At 44.7% G+C, this 19700-nt stretch overlaps 3 non-coding genes across 3 annotated transcripts; 1 reads left to right on the forward strand and 2 right to left on the reverse strand.

Annotated features, from left to right (window-relative positions):
• Window positions 1-5421: 5421 nt before the first annotated feature.
• trnav-uac (transfer RNA valine (anticodon UAC)) lies at window positions 5422-5494 on the reverse strand. Its single transcript has one exon. It is a non-coding gene; the product is annotated as a tRNA-Val (tRNA).
• Window positions 5495-6820: 1326 nt separating this feature from the next.
• On the forward strand, window positions 6821-6903 carry trnal-cag (transfer RNA leucine (anticodon CAG)). The gene has a single exon. It is a non-coding gene; the product is annotated as a tRNA-Leu (tRNA).
• A 2115-nt stretch (window positions 6904-9018) lies between these two features.
• trnav-aac (transfer RNA valine (anticodon AAC)) lies at window positions 9019-9091 on the reverse strand. The gene has a single exon. It is a non-coding gene; the product is annotated as a tRNA-Val (tRNA).
• Between the last annotated feature and the right edge of the window lie 10609 nt (window positions 9092-19700).

Raw genomic sequence — 19700 nt, forward strand, 5'->3', positions numbered from 1 at the left:
CCCAGAGGTTGGTGGGGGCCTGGGACTCACTGCCTGAAAGGGTGGTAGAGGCAGAATCCCTCGTTACATTTAATAAATATTTGGCTATGCACTTGATGTGGCGTAACCGACAAGGCTACGGACCACCCGCTGGAAAGTGGGATTGGACTGGATGGCTCATTTTCGGCTGGTGCGAACGTGATGGGCCGAATGACCTCCTTCTATGCCATAAATTTGCTGTGATTCTACAAAATTAGCAATTGTTTGTTGTAAGACCAAATTCCCGAAACGGAGATCAAACCCAGACCACGACAGTGAGAGCGCTGAATCCGGACCACCAGGGAAGGCAGGCGAGGATTTTAAATATATCTGACAGCGTTTGTGTCAGGTAAAACTAATATTTCTGGTTAAGTGACTCTGTTAGTTGCAAATGTATTATCTGATTCTGTATTATTTATTGTTGTGTACATATTGTAAAGCTACTTTTCGCGCTGATAAGAGTCTGTATAATTCCGCAATTAATGCTTTATTTGCATTTTCACAATAACAAGTCTGTCTCACTGGTTCCCCAGTGTCAGGGAGGGAAGTGTCTGATGCCCTCTTTTATTTTAAGTTAGAAAACGAAGACAAACACTCGTATTCGTTCAAAATCAAACTGCAGGTGGACACGCACACAGAGATAAACACAGCCAATGATCTGGACGTGATGTTGGGATTGCTGCACATGGACACACAGGGGCGAGTTTACTGCAATGATAGACAAGAGTGGCAGCTTTTTCGGGCCCGACTAGCTCAGTTTGCACAGCATGAGACTTTTAATCTCAGCGTCGTGGGTTCAAGCTCTACGTTAAGCGCAACCTCTTTTAAACTTTTTATGTTGCTTTCAGGGACGAACTCCAGCTCTGACTCCCCCCCGTCCCGCCCCTGAACTCCCGTGCAGTTTCACCGCGCACATTTTGGCCGCTCTCTCTGTCTCACCCGGGACCTCTGAGTCTGCTGTACCGTGATCGCCAACTCACCCAGTTTGGAAATTTAAACCACAGCAGGTGCCTCGCAAAGGGCAAGAGAAGTCGGGAAGGCTGCAACCTCTGACAAAATCTCATTCCCATTAGAGGCTTGTGTATCTGAACCCCGAACACTTTCTGCACATTTTAAAAGTTTTGACATTCACTGTACAGGACGCGGCACCTAGAGTCTCGTCTCTTATTCTCACAGTGATGCGTCGGGCCGTTTTCACTCGTAAAACAGCTATTGTGATATTGTGATATTGTCTTAGGCTCCCTCACCAGCAGATAGGGTTTGTCTATCTACCTTTCAAAATCCTAAAAAGCCTTCTATATTCCAGGGGATACAAGTATGTAACCGCTCCTCATAATTTAATCCTTCGAGCCCTGCTAACATTCTGGTAAATCTGGGCTGCGCTCCTTCCAAGGCCAATCTACCCTTTTAGAGTAAAAGTGAACAAAACTTGAAATGAGCGTCACTGAGGATCAGTTTTCTCTCACTCAAAGTTATCTGTTTAGTGAAGTAAAAGATGCAGCTTTTCAAGAATAAGGGAGCAGCCACTGTCGCACTTGTTGGCAGGAGGAAAAAACTCCTCCCTGGATGTTTATGGAGAGCAAGTTTCAACATAATGTTCACACTCGGGAACCTTTTGCGTGTAAAGCAAACGCGATAACCGCGACACTACGGAAACCGCTACTATCTCATTAAAAACAATGGGGAACTGACTTAGTCTCCTGTCTCTGTTCTGACTTGGAATGCGTTGCTTCTCATCCCAGCAACACTTAATATGTTACAACACAGAAGGAGATCATTCGGCCCATCTTGCCTGTGCTAGCTCTTTGAAAGAGCTATCCAAGTCGTCTCACCACCCATAAGCTCTTTCCTCATAAGTCCTGCATTTTTTTTCCTTTTCAAGTATTTATCCAATGCCCTTTCGAAAGTTACTCTTGAATCTGCGTCGACCGGCCTTTCAGGCATCGCATTCCAGGTCATAACAACTCGCTGTGGAAATTATGTTCCCTCATGTCGCCACTGACTCTTTTGCCAATTACCTTAAATCTGTGTCCTCTGGTTACCGACCCGTCTGCCACTGAAAAAAGTTTCTCCTTATTTGCTCAATCAAAACCATTCATAATTTTGAACACCTCCATCAAATCTCCTCTTAACCTTCTCTACTCTTAGGGGATAATCCCAGCTTCTCCATTCTCGCCATATAACTGAAGTCCCTCATCTCTGTTACCATTCTAGTAAATCTCCTCTGCACCCTCTCCAAGGCCTTGACATCTTTCCTAAAGTGCGGTGCTCGGAATTGAACACAATACTCCAGCTGCAGCCGAACCAGTGTTTTATAAACGTTTAGCATAACTTTGTAGCTTTTGTACTCTATGCCTCTATTAATAAAGTCCATTTCACCAGGCTGGCTATGTCCTCCTGAAGTCTGATACTATCCACCACATTGTTTACTACATTCCCGAGTATCGTGTCATCTGCAAACTTTGAAATTATACCATGTATACCCAAGTCCAGGTCATTAATGTATGTATCAAAAATGTAAACTTTTTGCAGTGTGACTTGTGCGATTTTAAGCCTAGTTTATAAAACATCTGCTCATAATTTAACGCATTGCACCCTGGTAACAATCTGGTGAATCTGTGCTGCACTCCTTCCAAGGACAATATATCCTTTCAGATTCAAAGGGTATAAACTTGAAATAAGCGTCACCGTGGATCAGTTTTCGCTCACTCAAAGTTATCTGATGAGTGAAATGAAAGAAAACGCTTTTAAAGAATAAGGAAGCAGCCACTATTGCCCCTTTTGACAAGCCTATTTTGTGGCATTTTATCAAACGCCTTTCGAAAGGCCATATACACAACATCAACCACATTGCCCTCATCAGCCCTCTCTGTTAACTCATCACAAAACTCAATCACGATTTGCCTTGAACAAATCCACAGTGGCTTTCTATTATCAATCCACACTTGTCCAAATGACTGTTAATTTTGTCCCAGATTATGATTTCTAAAAGCTTCCCATCACCATGGTTAAACTGACTGGCCCGTAGTTGCTGGGTTTATCCTTACACCCTTTTTTGAACAACGGTGTAACATCTGCAATTCTCCAGTTCTCTGGCACCAAACCGTGTATCTAAGGAGGATTGAAAAATTATGGCCAGGACCTCTGCAATTTACACCCTTACTTCCCTCAGCAACCTAGGATGCATCCCATTCAGACCAGATGACTTATCTACTTTAAATACAGCCAGCCTTTCTAGTATCTCCTCTTCATCAATTTTCACCCCATCCAGTATCTCAACTACCTCCCCTTTTATTGTGATTTAGGCAGCATTTTCTTCCTCGGTAAAGACAGATGCAAAAAACTCATTTAGTACCTCAGCCATGCCCTATGCCTTTATGCGTGAATCTCCTTTTTGGTCCCAAATCGGTCTTACCCCTCCTCTTACTACCCGTTTACTATTTATATGCCTATAGAAGGCATTTAATGACTTGATGAATGGATCGAGTGTAATGTATCCAAGTTTGCTGATGATACAAATCAAGGTGGGAAGGTAAGCTGTGAGGAGGACACAAAGAGTCTGCAAAGGGATATAGACAGGTTAAGTGTGTGGGCAAGAAGGTGGCAGATGGAGTATAATGTGGGGAAATGTCAGGTTATTCACTTTGCTAGGAAGAACAGAAAAACAGAATATTTTTTAAATGGTGAGAAACTATTAAATATTGATGTCCAGAGAAACTTGGGTGTCCTGGACACCTGAACTCCAGGTTGTGCTAACCTAGTATAAGCATATAAAACCTGATGACAGAGAAAGGCTAAATAAACACTACGACATGAAACAATCTTTAGTGGTTTCTGACAGTCAGCAAAGTGGGATGGTTTACCACCATGAGTTAAGATAAGTGGTGCTTACGTTCAGAACAATGCAGCCGAATCGTATAAAGATAGGACATGCTCCCTTCTCAAATGTTACAGCTCTCAATCGGGGACAATCAGAAGTCGATTGCCACCGGCAGTCCGCAAAGGTCAGGTCTGATATACCTGGATTCGCAGACAGGTCACGTTGTGTTGATTGCTTGTCATTAATGTAATCTGCAGACAGTTGTATTATAACTATAATACTGTTGAATGTAATGTTGAAGACAGCTGTAGTGCAAATCTGTTGTAAGGCAATCTATTAAACTTGCTATTTTGTAACCACTCGGGCTAAAATCAAGCGGAAGTTATTGTTGATGGATTAACAACCCATAGTTGCGAGAGTAATGGGAGAAATCCGCTCACAAACATTCACTTTATATGTAAACATCATCCCCATAGTTTATATTTTCACACGTTCTTTTCTGCAGTTCGAATCGAAGTCTAAACACCGAAAGTCTAAGTGTTTTTCAAAGGTTTCCCCTCCTGTTATGTATCTTGAGCAGTTTCCCACATCCGTTTCCTGTGATGTGATGATTCTGGGTGCAGGATGAATGCAATTGGATTTGCTGCAGTCCGCTGACAGCAGGCGATGGAAGCGAGCGCCATGCTGTCGCTGACAGGTGATGGCGACTTCTGATGCTGCCTGACATCCGGTGGGAGTGGGCGGGGATTTGAAAACCAACCCATTCCACCAAAACAGGAGAAATAAAGCGGTGCTTGACAAACATTGATCGAAACAAACACCCGATGTGACATCCAGGCCTCGTGGCGCAACGGTAGCACGTCGAACTCCATATCATGAAAGTTCCGTGTTCAAATCACGTCGGGGTCACAGTTTATTTCTCTTCGAGCTGGTTTGTATAATTCTGCAATTAAAGTTTTCTTTGCGTCTTCACAATGAACAGAACCTTGCTCGAAAGTCTGCCTCTGGTTCCCCAGTGTCAGGGAGGGAAGCACCGGATGCCCTCATTTATTTAATGTAACAAACCGAAAACAAACACACGTCTTCGGTTCAAAAACCACCCTGCAGGTGGACCCAGAGTGAGATAAACACACGGCAGAGATGCAGACAGTATCCGGAAACATCGGGAAAGAGACAAGAAAAATAGCTTGAGCGCTTTGTTATCAGAAAATTGTCTGAACCTCCATAGTCAATGATCGGGCTTTTGTTGGTCGGTTTCCCATTGAACCGGAGAATTCGGGAGAACTTGGTAGATGGTTGGTTCGGTTCCCTTGTCCCCCCACCAGCGGAAAAGGTTTGTCGATCCCACCCGACGAACTCCTTTCAAAAGCCACTCTGTCCAAAGCCAATATATCCTTCCAGATTAAAAGGGAATAAAACTTGAAAAGAGCATCACTGTGGATCAGTTTTCTCTCACTCAAAAATATATGTTCAATGAAGTAAAAGATGCAGCTTACAAAGAAGAAGGGAACAGCCACTGTCTCCCTTTATGGCAGAAGAAGAAAATCGATCTGGATGTTTCTGGAGACCAAGTTCCAACATAATGTTTCCGCCCAGGATCGAACCGGGGACTTTTCACGTGTAAAGCAAACGTGATAACCGCTACACTACGGAAACTGATGGTATTTTATTTAACACAACGGGCAACTGAATGGTGTCCTCTCTCTGCTCGTACTTGGAATGTCTTGTTTCAAGTGCAGCAAGGGACAGAGACAGTGGCTGCTCTCCCTTTTCTTTAAAAACTCTCAGGGTAGTGGGTTTGAGCCCCACGTTGGGCGAGTACCATTTTAAACTTTTATGCTGCTTCCACCGGTGAGCCCCAGCTCTGACACTTCCCCCACCCCCATCTCCGTCTCACCGCACACGATGGGGCCGCGCCCGGGCAGAATCTCTCCAATTCGGTTTCCGCCCCTGTCGCAGCATGAAATGGTCCTTATCAAAGTCACAAATGATACCCTTTGTGACTACCACCATAATAAACTATCGCTCCTCATCCTTCTCAAATACAATATCTCACTGTGCTGTTGTGCTGTTAGACAAGTTTCCTCTATCTGCTCTTATTTGGAATGTGTTGCTTTTCCGTCTGACAACACTTAGTATAATCGTATTATGTTAGGCCACAAAATGAGATCATTCGGTCCATCGTGCCAGTGCCGGGTCAAACACACGTACTCGTTCAAAATTCGTTCAGAGATAGTTTGAGTGCTTTGTTATCTGAAAATTGCCTGAACCCCCACAGACCACGGCTTTCCTCCTCGCTATTAACCACACGGCCTATTTTTGTGTCACTCGCAAATTTCTTAATCATGCCCCCTTCGTTAAAGTCCAAATCGTTAATGTAGAGCACAAAAAGCAAAGGACCAAGTATCGAGCCCTGCGGCACCCGACTGGAAACAGCCTTCCAGCCACAAAGCACCCGTCGATCATTACCCTTTGCTTCCTGTCACTGTGCCAATTTTGGATCCAACAAGCCACATTCCCTTGGATCCCATGGGCTTTTACTTTTTTGCCCAATCTGCCATGTGGGAATTTTTCAAAAGCCTTTCTAAAATCCATGCAGACTACATCAATTGCGGGACCCTCATCGATCCTTCTTGTCACCTCCTCGAAAAATTCAATCGGGTTAGTCAGACACGACCTCCCCTTAACAAATCCATGCTGACTGTCCTTGATTTGTCCCTGGCTTTCGAAGTGACAGTTTATCCTGTCCCTCAGAATTAATTACAATAATTTGAAATGGAATCTTTCTCCTGATTGCTACAATAACAGATACGGCGGTTAGGTGCACTTCGGTCCGGCTCGCTCAGTCGGTGGAACATGCGACTTTTAATATCAGGGTCGTGGGTTCGAGCCCCACGTTGGGTGAGCACCATTTTAAATATTTATGCTGCTTTCACTGTCCAACAGTGCAGAAATGATGCAGAATGAAAAGGGAAATCGGCAGTCAGGAAGGCCGAGCGGTCTAAGGCGCTGCGTTCAGGACGCAGTCTTTTCTGGAGGCGTGGGTTCAAATCCCACTTCTGACATTTCTTATTTTTACCATTACGTGGAAATATTTTATTTGTGGATTGGGCTGCAGCTGATTTTTCCACCAAGTTGATTCGGTCCTCCCACAAAAGCAACTGGCTTTGTCATGGAGATGTGACTTGAGAAGTTTCGAACGGTGAAATGGTTGACATATTATTAACCTGGACAAAGAAAAAGAACAGCAGTGGGAAACATTTAAAACGGTGATCAATAGAGTCCAGGAGAAATTTCTCCCACTAAAAAGCAAGAACAAACTATCCAGAAATGACACACCAGGGATGAATAAAGAAATAAGGGCAAAATTGAAACTAAAGAAAAAGGCACACACTAGACAATAAAGGAGAGAGGGGAATGTGAAAAGACTGGGAAAGAAGTCGAAAGAACTATTAGAAAGGCAAAAAGGAATATCAAAAAAGCAAAGTATTCTGGACACATCAACAGCCAAAGCAAATTTCGGATAGGAATCGGGCCATTAAGGGATACACACGACAAACTCACAGGCAATGACAGCGAAGTGGCAGAAATATTAAATAATCACTTTGCTTCAGTATTTATCAGGGAGACTAGTATTGTGGGCATGACTGGACAGCTCTGAAAGTGCTGTCCAGTTCGTCCCACTCGCCTGCTGTTTCCCCATAGCCCTGAAAATGTTTCCATCCAAGCGTTTATCCAATTCCCTTTCGAAAACTATGAGTTAAGAAAAACAATATTGAAAGGGGTGCTGGGGCCTCTGCAGCGTCGATGTGGAGTGTGTGATGATTGAAGTTATCAAGATGGTTGCTTTACACATGGTATGTTGTGCAATCATCCTGAAATATCTTCAATATCGAATACAAATTGAATTGCAAACCTGACGGAAAAACATTGGAAAACAAGTCACGAGTGAACGCAAATCATCTGGGGCCCGTTTTCAGCCTCACGGCACTTTATGTAAAGTGAAATAACTTTGCATTGAAAAGATTTGGAACTTGCATCTGTGCCTTTATCTGTTCCATTTCTTAAAGTTGCTGGCGTCTGATGATGTGCAATCCTCTGCTCCCTCTATTGAACAAGAAAGGAGGTGTTTGACGTTGACGGGACCTGTTGGTTATGAGCTTATCCTGCACATTGAGTGGGTTCGCGTTCTGTGAACGTCAACTTTAGCCCAGCGGTGAACTTCGCAGCAAACAAGTGCGACACCGTCTCACCGCGGGCACTGACTGACATGTTGATTGTTATTTCTTTCAGACTTAAATAAATAGTAACCCTGATTTTAAATTTGCACTCAGTGATTTTTAGGTAGTCTCCTTTCAACGTTTCAAAGGCGACTCCTAATTTATGATAGTCCGGCCATTTCACCAGCCGTGTTGAAAACAAAACATGTCTCTGCTTTTCGCGTCTTTTTTCGAAAGGCAAAAAATATATTTCCCGTGACCTCTGAAGGATGGACAAGTACAGTTCAGAAAGCTGAAGCAAGTTCACCGAGCTTAAATCGTCTGACCACGTTAAAGGCGCTATACACAGATATATATATGCATATATATATATATATATATATATATATATGCCTGTTTCTGTGGTTGTCTTTTTTCTGTGTGTGTCCATCTGCAGGTCGATTTTGAATCAATACCAGTGTTCGTGTCAGTTTGTTGCATGAAATAAATGAGGGTATCAGGCGCTCCCCTCCCTGCCACTGGGTAGGTACTGAGTCAGGGTTTAAATCAAACATCTGTTTTATTTGTGAAAAAGCAATTAAAATCTTAATTCGGGAATTATCCAGTCTCATGTGAGCGGTGAAAGAAACAGTGACGCCGCTCCCTTTTGATCTGGAGTCTGATTTTTGCGCCATGCACCCTGATGACAGGATCTTGGATGTTATTATACATATGAATGTTTCTCAAACACCGTTTCGTTTATTGGTTGAATAGATCGGGCTTATCAAATCTCCGCCAGATCCCACCGGGTGTGAGACAGTATTGGAAGCAGCCTTCACCCCCAATATCACGCTGGCATTGATCTCCTGCTCTCAGCGGACTGCATTAACAGGGCTGGGAGAAATGGACTTTGTTCACACTTGACCACCAGTGTGAATCGTTAAATATTTAATCATTTTTAATGGGGACAAGGTTACAAAATGTTTCCGCCCGGTTTCGAACCGGGGACTTTTCGCGTGTTAGGCGAACGTGATGACCACTACACAACGGAAACCTGATGTCTGTGTACCTGTGTTAGGGATATAACCCATCAGCCAAACTAATTTCCGTATTACTGTCCAGGAGCTGATTTCAAAGGGATACATTTACTGCGCTGTATTTCGGAAGGCTGCAGAGAAGGATCGGTGACGATGGTCAGGCAGGGAATCCCAGAGCATCGCGCCCACACAAACATTTCAGTTTTTTTTCATGAGCCTGATATCCGATCGCAGTGTAAATTATGGCGAATCAGGCAAGCTCAGATGACATTGTTCACAGAGTGTTTTCTTGCAGCCAAATCACACATTAGAAAACTTGAAATGAGATTAAGAGATCGGAGCCATTTAAAGTGCTCCCAGTTGCTCCAGATCAGGAATTAAAACCTGGCACCGGCTTCAGGGCGATCAGAATGAGGCGATAAATCCTAAATTGGGAAAAAAGGTGCAATTTTCGTCCCTGGGTGGCCGACCGTTGCGCCACAAGGTCTACTCGGGGCAGATATTTTTTTATGTACGTGTACGTATTATATACTTAAATATATATGTTTGATGCAGTGTTCCCTAGTCGTTGGGAATAGTTCATTGCACAAAACTAATTCAAGTCTGTGAGACACTTAATGTTTTTTTTAATCGCCATTAATACGTTCTGTTGCACACTGAAGGAAATGCTAACTTGTTTGCCAAGTGACAATTAAAACGTTTATAAATCTTTGTGCTTTGCATGTCATGAACTTTTCTCCCTTCCTATTTTACATATTGTATTTTGGGAGTCTGCTTAAAAATGTTTAATGCTTATTATACCAGGAATCTGGTGCAGCCGCTGTTAAATTTAAAAAGGTTTGTAGCCCCTTTCACGCTTGAAGAAACTCGACCCTGGAGGTTTATGGGGAGAAAATCCCAACAAAATGCTTCCCTCCGAGGTCAAATCGGGGACTTTGTGCGTGTAACTGGTGAACATGATAACCGCTACACTACGGAAACGACAAACGTTTCGGTCTCAGGGCTGAAGGAAGTGTCTCGGCAAAACATGAGCTGCTAACTCTCTTTACACTGACTCTTTTGACGAACATTTCATCGATCGAAACTATACAAGTCACAGCGAAAAAATGTCAAAGTCATTAAAATCCCGAATTAGCCTCAAATGAGGATATAACTTTCGTTATGGGCTTAGTCTAAGATAGACATTTGGTTTCCAAACGGTTAGACATTTTTAGAATTCAGAATGTGTTGTTTTATTGGTGTTAAAGCAATTCTAAATCGGGCATAAACCCAAGATGTTGTTCAAATTCTAATGTCAATTTTTCTTGTGTATTAATAATAACTGATTGTTTTCTTTATGAAGTCGTGGTCTGTGCTTGAAGTTTCTTGAGGAAAAAGAGACCATTAAGTTAATGATAAAATTAAACCTCGTGGAGATAAAACGTCATTGCCCCAAATTAAAGTGTAAAATCACTTTGTACCTTTCTGCTCCTCCATCTGTACCATGTGTAACTTTCCCAGTGAGCTGCTGGATTCTGTGATAAATCACACTGTACTCTTACCCCTTTTGCTGTGTTACTGTGTGACAGGGTCCCGCAGCACTCTTCTGCTTTGTTACAGTTACAAATACTGTTATTGTTTCAGATTAAATAATAATGGAGAAATAAACACCATCCCAGATCAGAACTACAGTCACATTGAGTCCAATTTTACTCTGATTTATTTAATAGAAGCTAGAATTGCATTCTATACACAAAATGGCTAATTTGACCTTTCGTCCGATTGTCTATTCTCTCCTTCGCCGTGAACATTACATCAAAAAAAAAAGAAACGTTAATCCTTTTTTTTCAGCAGAAGTTCACGTTTTGGTGTTTAATTCCTTCACTGCACCGCTGTCTTTGTGTTAAACATCAACTACTGCCAATCTCACTCAGTTTGTATCTTTAACTATAATGCAACTGTAATTTAACAGGAACAGCAAATAAACCCTCTCCGTCCAAACAGCGCGGAGAGAGCGAGACCAGAGCGGGGATATAAACAGCGCGGAGAGAGGGAGACCAGAGCGGGGATATAAACAGCGCGGAGAGAGCGAGACCAGAGCGGGGATATAAACAGCGCGGAGAGAGGGAGACCAGAGCGGGGATATAAACAGCGCGGAGAGAGCGAGACCAGAGCGGGGATACAAACAGCGCGGAGAGAGTGAGACCAGAGCGGGGATATAAACAGTGCGGAGAGAGTGAGACCAGAGCGGGGATATAAACAGCGCGGAGAGAGGGAGACCAGAGCGGGGATATAAACAGCGCGGAGAGAGCGAGACCAGAGCGGGGATATAAACAGCGCGGAGAGAGCGAGACCAGAGCGGGGATATAAACAGCGCGGAGAGAGCGAGACCAGAGCGGGGATATAAACAGCGCGGAGAGAGCGAGACCAGAGCGGGGATATAAACAGCGCGGAGAGAGCGAGACCAGAGCGGGGATATGAACAGCGCGGAGAGAGCGAGACCAGAGCGGGGATATAAACAGTGCGGAGAGAGCGAGACCAGAGCGGGGATATAAACAGTGCGGAGAGAGTGAGACCAGAGCGGGGATATAAACAGTGCGGAGAGAGTGAGACCAGAGCGGGGATATAAACAGTGCGGAGAGAGTGAGACCAGAGCGGGGATATAAACAGTGCGGAGAGAGCGAGACCAGAGCGGAGATATAAACAGCGCGGAGAGAGCGAGACCAGAGCGGGGATATAAACAGCGCGGAGAGAGCGAGACCAGAGCGGGGATATAAACAGCGCGGAGAGAGTGAGACCAGAGCGGGGATATAAACAGCGCGGAGAGAGCGAGACCAGAGCGGGGATATAAACAGTGCGGAGAGAGTGAGACCAGAGCGGGGATATAAACAGCGCGGAGAGAGGGAGACCAGAGCGGGGATATAAACAGCGCGGAGAGAGCGAGACCAGAGCGGGGATATAAACAGTGCGGAGAGAGCGAGACCAGAGCGGGGATATAAACAGTGCGGAGAGAGCGAGACCAGAGCGGAGATATAAACAGCGCGGAGAGAGTGAGACCAGAGCGGGGATATAAACAGTGCGGAGAGAGCGAGACCAGAGCGGGGATATAAACAGCGCGGAGAGAGTGAGACCAGAGCGGGGATATAAACAGTGCGGAGAGAGTGAGACCAGAGCGGGGATATAAACAGCGCGGAGAGAGCGAGACCAGAGCGGGGATATAAACAGTGCGGAGAGAGCGAGACCAGAGCGGGGATATAAACAGTGCGGAGAGAGTGAGACCAGAGCGGGGATATAAACAGCGCGGAGAGAGGGAGACCAGAGCGGGGATATAAACAGCGCGGAGAGAGCGAGACCAGAGCGGGGATATAAACAGTGCGGAGAGAGCGAGACCAGAGCGGGGATATAAACAGTGCGGAGAGAGCGAGACCAGAGCGGAGATATAAACAGCGCGGAGAGAGTGAGACCAGAGCGGGGATATAAACAGTGCGGAGAGAGCGAGACCAGAGCGGGGATATAAACAGCGCGGAGAGAGTGAGACCAGAGCGGGGATATAAACAGTGCGGAGAGAGTGAGACCAGAGCGGGGATATAAACAGCGCGGAGAGAGCGAGACCAGAGCGGGGATATAAACAGTGCGGAGAGAGCGAGACCAGAGCGGGGATATAAACAGTGCGGAGAGAGCGAGACCAGAGCGGGGATATAAACAGTGCGGAGAGAGTGAGACCAGAGCGGGGATATAAACAGTGCGGAGAGAGTGAGACCAGAGCGGGGATATAAACAGTGCGGAGAGAGTGAGACCAGAGCTTACTCTGAGAGCGAGACTCTGAGACCAGCGGCAGAGTTCGGGGTGACGTCACCAGTCAGAAAGTGACGCGGCACAGGGGAGGCAGCTGATTGGTGAGTAGGTTCAGGTGAGTTTTTCTACCATTTTACTGTAAGTAAAGTAATAAGAAAGGGAAGATCTGCAGGTTTTATAGCAGATAGTGTTTTTTTTTAGTGAACCTAGGTCCCTAGTATAGTTAACATTTTCTAATTTCAACGTAATTTAAAAGGGGTAACTAAGCTAAGGCAAGTCATGGCAGCAGACCTCGCACCCGTGATATGCTCCTCCTGCAAGATGTGGGAAGTCATGGACACTACCAGTGTCCCTGCCGACCATGTGTGCGGGAAGTGTGTCCACCTGCAGCTACTGACCGATCGTATCTCGGAGCTGGAGCTGCGGGTGGACTCACTGTGGAGCATCCGCGATGCAGAGAAACTCGTGGATAGCACGTTTAGCGAGTTGGTCACACCGCAGGTAAAGGGTATACAGGCAGGAAGTGAATGGGTGACCACCAGGAAGAGTAAGAGATGCAGGCAGGTAGTGCAGGGGTCCCCTGTGGCCATCCCCCTCTCAAACAGATATGCCACTTTGGATGCTGTTGGGGGGGATGACTTATCAGGGGAAGGCAGCAGCAGCCAACTTCCTAGCACCACGGGTAGCTCTGCTGCACAGGCTGGGAGGAAAAAGAGTGGCAGAGCTATAGTGATAGGGGACTCAATTGTAAGGGGAATAGACAGGCGTTTCTGCGGCCGCAACCGAGACTCCAGGATGGTGTGTTGCCTCCCTGGTGCAAGGATCAAGGATGTCTCGGAGCGGCTACAGAACATTTTGGAGGGGGAGGGCGAACAGCCAGCTGTCGTGGTGCACATAGGCACCAACGATATAGGTAAAAAAGGGGATGAGGTCCTAAAAGCAGAATATAGGGAGTTAGGAGGTAAATTAAAAAATAGGACCTCAAAGGTAGTAATCTCAGGATTGCTGCCAGTGCCACGTGCTAGTCAGAGTAGAAATAGGAGGATATTTCAAATGAATACGTGGCTAGAGGAATGGTGCAAGGGGGAGGGATTCAAATTCCTGGGACACTGGAAACGGTTCTGGGGGAGGTGGGACAAGTACAAACCGGATGGTCTGCACCTGGGCAGGGCCGGGACCGCTGTCCTAGGAGGAGTGTTTGCTAGTGCTGTTGGGGAGGGTTTAAACTAAAGTGGCAGGGGGTTGGGAACCTGAGCAGGGAGAGAGAGGAAAGCGTAACAGGAAGGGACAGAAGGTATGGAGTAAAAGGTAAAGTGTTAAAAAAGGAAAAAGCAGGAACTAAGCGTCACAAAACAGATTTGAAAGTTCTTTATCTGAATGCACGTAGCATTCGTAATAAAATGGACGAGTGAACGGCACAAATAACTACGTATGGGTATGATCTTGTGGCCATTACAGAAACATGGCTGCAGGGTGACAACGACTGGGAATTAAATATGCCAGGGTATTTAACAATCAGGAAGGACAGGCAGGAAGGAAGGGGAGTTGGGGTGGCTATGTTAATAAAGGAAGGAATCACTGTAATACAGAGAAATGATATTGGGTCAAAGCATCAAGATAATGAAAGAGTTTGGGTGGAGATAAGGAATAATAAGGGAAAAAAAAACATTAGTGGGCGTAGTATATAGGCCTCCTAATAGTTGCAACTCTGCTGGAAGAAGTATGAATCAGGAGATAGTCGGGGCATGTAATAAGGGAACAGCCATAATTATGGGGGATTTTAATTATCATATTAACTGGACAAATCAAATTGGGCAGAGCAGCCTTGAGGACGAGTTCATTGAGTGCATCAGGGATGGATTTCTTGAGCAGTATGTAACTGATCCTACAAGGGGGCAGGCAACCTTGGACCTGGTCCTGTGTAATGAGTCAGGATTAATTAATAATGTCCTAGTTAAGGATCCCCTTGGAACGAGCGACCACAACATGGTTGAATTCCATATCCAATTAGAGGGTGAGAAGGTTGATTCTCAAACAAGCGTACTGAGCTTGAATAAAGGAGACTATGATGGTATGAGAGCGGAATTGATTAAAGTGGACTGGGAAAATAGATTAAAGGGTAAGACGGTACATGAGCAGTGGTGTTCATTTAGGGAGTTATTTTACAACTTTCAAAATAAATATATTCCACTGAGGAAAAAAGGGTGTAAAAGAAATGACAGCCATCCGTGGCTAAGTAAAGAAATCAAGGATAGTATCCGACTAAAAACAAGGACATATAAGGTAGCCAAACTTAGTGGGAGGATAGAAGATTGGGAATTCTTCAAAAGACAGCAAAAAGTAACTAAAGGATTGATTAAGAAAGGGAAGTTAGATTATGAAAAGAAATTAGCAAAAAATATAAAAACAGATAGCAAGAGTTTCTATAGTTATATAAAAAGAAAAAGGGTGGCTAAGGCAAACATAGGTCCCTTTGAGGATGAGACCGGGAAATTAATGGTGGGAAACATGGAGATGGCAAAAATGCTGAACAAATATTTTGTTTCAGTCTTTACAGTAGAGGACACTAAGAATATCCCAACACTGGACAAACAGGGGACTCTCGGGGGGGAGGAGCTAAATACGATTAAAATCACTCAGGAGATGGTACTCAGTAAAATAATGGGACTCAAGGCGGATAAATCCCCTGGACCTGATGGCTTCCATCCTAGGGTCTTGAGGGAAGTGGCAGTAGGGATTGTGGATGCTTTGGTGATAGTTTTCCAAAATTCCCTGGACTCAGGAGAGGTCCCGGCAGATTGGAAAACTGCTAATGTAACACCGTTATTTAAAAAGGGTAGTAGGCAGAAGGCTGGAAATTATAGGCCAGTTAGCTTAACATCTGTGGTGGGTAAAATTTTGGAGTCTATTGTTAAGGAGACAGTAACGGAACATTTAGATAAGCATAATTTAATCGGACAAAGTCAGCATGGTTTTATGAAGGGGAAGTCATGTCTGACAAATTTGCTTGAGTTCTTCGAGGATATAACGTATAGGGTGGATAAAGGGGAACCAGTGGACATAGTGTATTTAGACTTCCAGAAGGCATTCGACAAGGTGCCACATAAAAGATTATTACTTAAGATAAAAAATCACGGGATTGGGGGTAATATTCTGGCATGGGTGGAGGATTGGTTATCGAACAGGAAGCAGAGAGTTGGGATAAATGGTTCATTTTCGGACTGGCAACCAGTAACCAGTGGTGTTCCACAGGGGTCGGTGCTGGGTCCCCAACTCTTTACAATCTATATTAACGATTTGGAGGAGGGGACCGAGTGCAACATATCAAAATTTGCAGATGATACAAAGATGGGAGGGAAAGTAGAGAGTGAGGAGGACATAAAAAACCTGCAAGGGGATATAGACAGGCTGGGTGAGTGGGCGGAGATTTGGCAGATGCAATATAATATTGGAAAATGTGAGGTTATGCACTTTGGCAGGAAAAATCAGAGAGCAAGTTATTTTCTTAATGGCGAGAGACTGGAAAGTACTGCAGTACAAAGGGATCTGGGGGTCCTAGTGCAAGAAAATCAAAAAGTTGGTATGCAGGTGCAGCAGGTGATCAAGAAAGCCAACGGAATGTTGGCTTTTATTGCTAGGGGGATAGAATATAAAAACAAGGAGGTATTGCTGCAGTTATATAAGGTATTGGTGAGACCGCACCTGGAATACTGCATACAGTTTTGGTCTCCATACTTAAGAAAAGACATACTTGCTCTCGAGGCAGTACAAAGAAGGTTCACTCGGTTAATCCCGGGGATGAGGGGGCGGACATATGAGGAGAGGTTGAGTAGATTGGGACTCTACTCATTGGAGTTCAGAAGAATGAGAGGCGATCTTATTGAAACATATAAGATTGTGAAGGGTCTTGATCGGGTGGATGCAGTAAGGATGTTCCCAAAGATGGGTGAAACTAGAACTAGGGGGCATAATCTTAGAATAAGGGGCTGCTCTTTCAAAACTGAGATGAGGAGAAACTTCTTCACTCAGAGGGTGGTAGGTCTGTGGAATTTGCTGCCCCAGGAAGCTGTGGAAGCTACATCATTAGATAAATTTAAAACAGAAATAGACAGTTTCCTAGAAGTAAAGGGAATTAGGGGTTATGGGGAGCGGGCAGGAAATTGGACATGAAGCTGAGTTCGGATCGGTCAATGCCCTGTGGGTGGCGGAGAGGGCCCAGGGGCTATGTGGCCGGGTCCTGCTCCGACTTCTTGTGTTCTTTAGATTTGTGGTTGGGATCAGATCAGCCATGATCTTATTGAATGGCGGAGCAGGCTCGAGGGGCCGATTGGCCTACTCCTGCTCCAATTTCTTATGTTCTTATGTTCTTATACCCAGGGGCGAGTTTACTGCAATGACAGACAAGAGTGCTACGTTCGTTCACGCCCGGCTAGCTCAGTCGGTAGAGCATGAGCCTCTTACTCTCATGGTCGTGGGTTCTCCTTTAAACTTTTTATGTTGCTTTTAGGAGCGAACCCCAGCTCTGACGCACCCCGACCTCCCGTGCAGTGTCACCGCGCACATTGTGGCCGCGCCCGGGCTGATTTCTCTCTCTCACACCCGGGACCGCTGAGTCTGCTGTACCGTGATCACCAACTCATCCAGTTTGTGAATTTAAACCGGAACAGGTGCCTCGCAAAGGGCAAGAGAAGTCGGGAAGGCTGCAACCTCTGATAAAATTTCATTCCCATTAGAGGTTTGTGCATCTGAATCCCTGACACTTTCTGCATCTTTTAAAAGTTTTGACATTCACTGTACAGGACGCGGCACCAAGAGACTCGTCTCTTCCACTCACAGTGATGCGAAGGGCCGTTTTCACTCGTAAAACAGCTATTGTGATATTGTGATATTGGCTTCGACTCCCTTAACAGTGGAAAGAGTTTGTCTAACTACCTTTCAAAATCCACAAAAATCTTCCCTATCCCAAGGAATACAAGTATGTAACCGCTCCTCATAATTTAACCCTTCGAGCCCTGCTGACATTCTGGTAAATCTGGGCTGCGCTCCTTCCAAGGCCAATATGCCCTTTTAGAGTAAAAGGGAATAAAACTTGAAATGAGCGTCACTGAGGATCAGTTTTCTCTCACTCAAAGTTATCTGTTTAGTGAAGTAAAAGATGCCGCTTTTCAATAATAAGGAAGCAGCCACTGTCGCCCTTTTTGGCAGGGGAAACAAACTCCTCCATGGAGGTTAATGGAGAGCAAGTTTCAATATAATATTTCCACTCGGGAACCTTTCACGTGTAAAGCAAACGCGATAACCGATATACTAAGGAAACCGCTACTATCTCATTAAAAACAATGGGGAACTGACTTAGTCTCCTGTCTCTGTTCTGATTTGGAATGCGTTGCTTCTCCGTCCAGCAACACTTAATATGTTACAACACAGAAGGAGTTCATTCGGCCCATCGTACCTGTGCTAGCTCTTTGAAAGAGCTATCCAAGGAGTCCCACCACCCACAAGCTCTCTTTCCTCATAAGCCCTGCAATTTTTTTTCCTTTTCAAGTATTTATCCAATCCCCTTTTGAAAGTTACTATTGAATCTGCTTCCACCGGCCTTTCAGGCAGCGCATTCCAGATCATAACAACTCGCTGTGTAAATTATGTTCCCTCATGTCGCCTCTGGCGCTTTTGCCAATTACCTGAAATCTGTGTCCTCTGGTTACCGACCCTTCTGCCACTGAAAACAGTTTCTCCTTATTTGCTCTATCAAAACCTTTCATGATTTTGAACACTTCTATCAAATCTCCCCTTAACCTTCTCTGCTCTAAGGGGATAATTCCAGCTTCTCCATTCTCACCACGTAACTGAAGTCCCTCATCCCTGTTATCATTCTAGTAAATCTCCTGTGCACCCCCTCCAAGGCCTTGACATCTTTCCTAAAGTGCGTTGCCCAGAATTGAACACAATACTCCAGCTGCAGACTAACCAGTGTTTTATAAACGTTAAGCATAACTTTGTGAAATAAGAACATTAGAAATAGGAGCAAGAGTAGGCCAATCGGCCCCTCGAGCCTGCTCCGCCATTCAATAATATCATGGCTGATCTGATCCTTATCTCAAATTTAAATTCATGTCCAATTTCCTGCCCGCTCCCCGTAACCCCTAATTCCCTTTACTTCAAGGAAACTGTCTATTTCTGTTTTAAATTTATTTAATGATATAGCTTCCACAGCTTCCTGGGGCAGCAAATTCAACAGACCTACTACCCTCTGAGTGAAGAAGTTTCTCCTCATCTCAGTTTTGAAAAAGCAGACACTTATTCTAAGATTATGCCCCCTAGTTCTAGTTTCCCCCATCCTTGTGAACATCCTTACCGCATCCACCCGATCAAGCCCCTTCACAATCTTATATGTTTCAATAAGATCACCTCTCATTCTTCTGAACTCCAATGCTTTTGTACTCTGTGCCTCTATTAATAAAGTCAATTTCACCAGGCTGACTATGTCCTCCTGAAGTCTGATACTATACACCATATTGTTTACTATATTCCCGAGTTTCGTGTCATCTGCAAACTTTGAAATTATACCCTGTATACCCAAGTCCAGGATATTAATGTATGTATCAAAAATGAAAACATTTTGCAGTGCGACTTGTGTGATTTTAAGCCGTGTTTACAAAACATCTTCTCATAATTTAACGCATTGCACCCTGGTAACAATCTGGTGAATCTGTGCTGCACTCCTTCCAAGGCCAATATATCCTTTCAGATTAAACGGGTATAAACTTGAAATAAGCGTCACTGTGGATCAGTTTTCGCTCACTCAAAGTTATCTGTTGAGTGAAATAAAAGAAAGCGCTTTTAAAGAATAAG

Source organism: Heptranchias perlo, unplaced genomic scaffold, assembly GCF_035084215.1.
Source record: "Heptranchias perlo isolate sHepPer1 unplaced genomic scaffold, sHepPer1.hap1 HAP1_SCAFFOLD_50, whole genome shotgun sequence".
NCBI classification, from domain to species: domain Eukaryota; kingdom Metazoa; phylum Chordata; class Chondrichthyes; order Hexanchiformes; family Hexanchidae; genus Heptranchias; species Heptranchias perlo.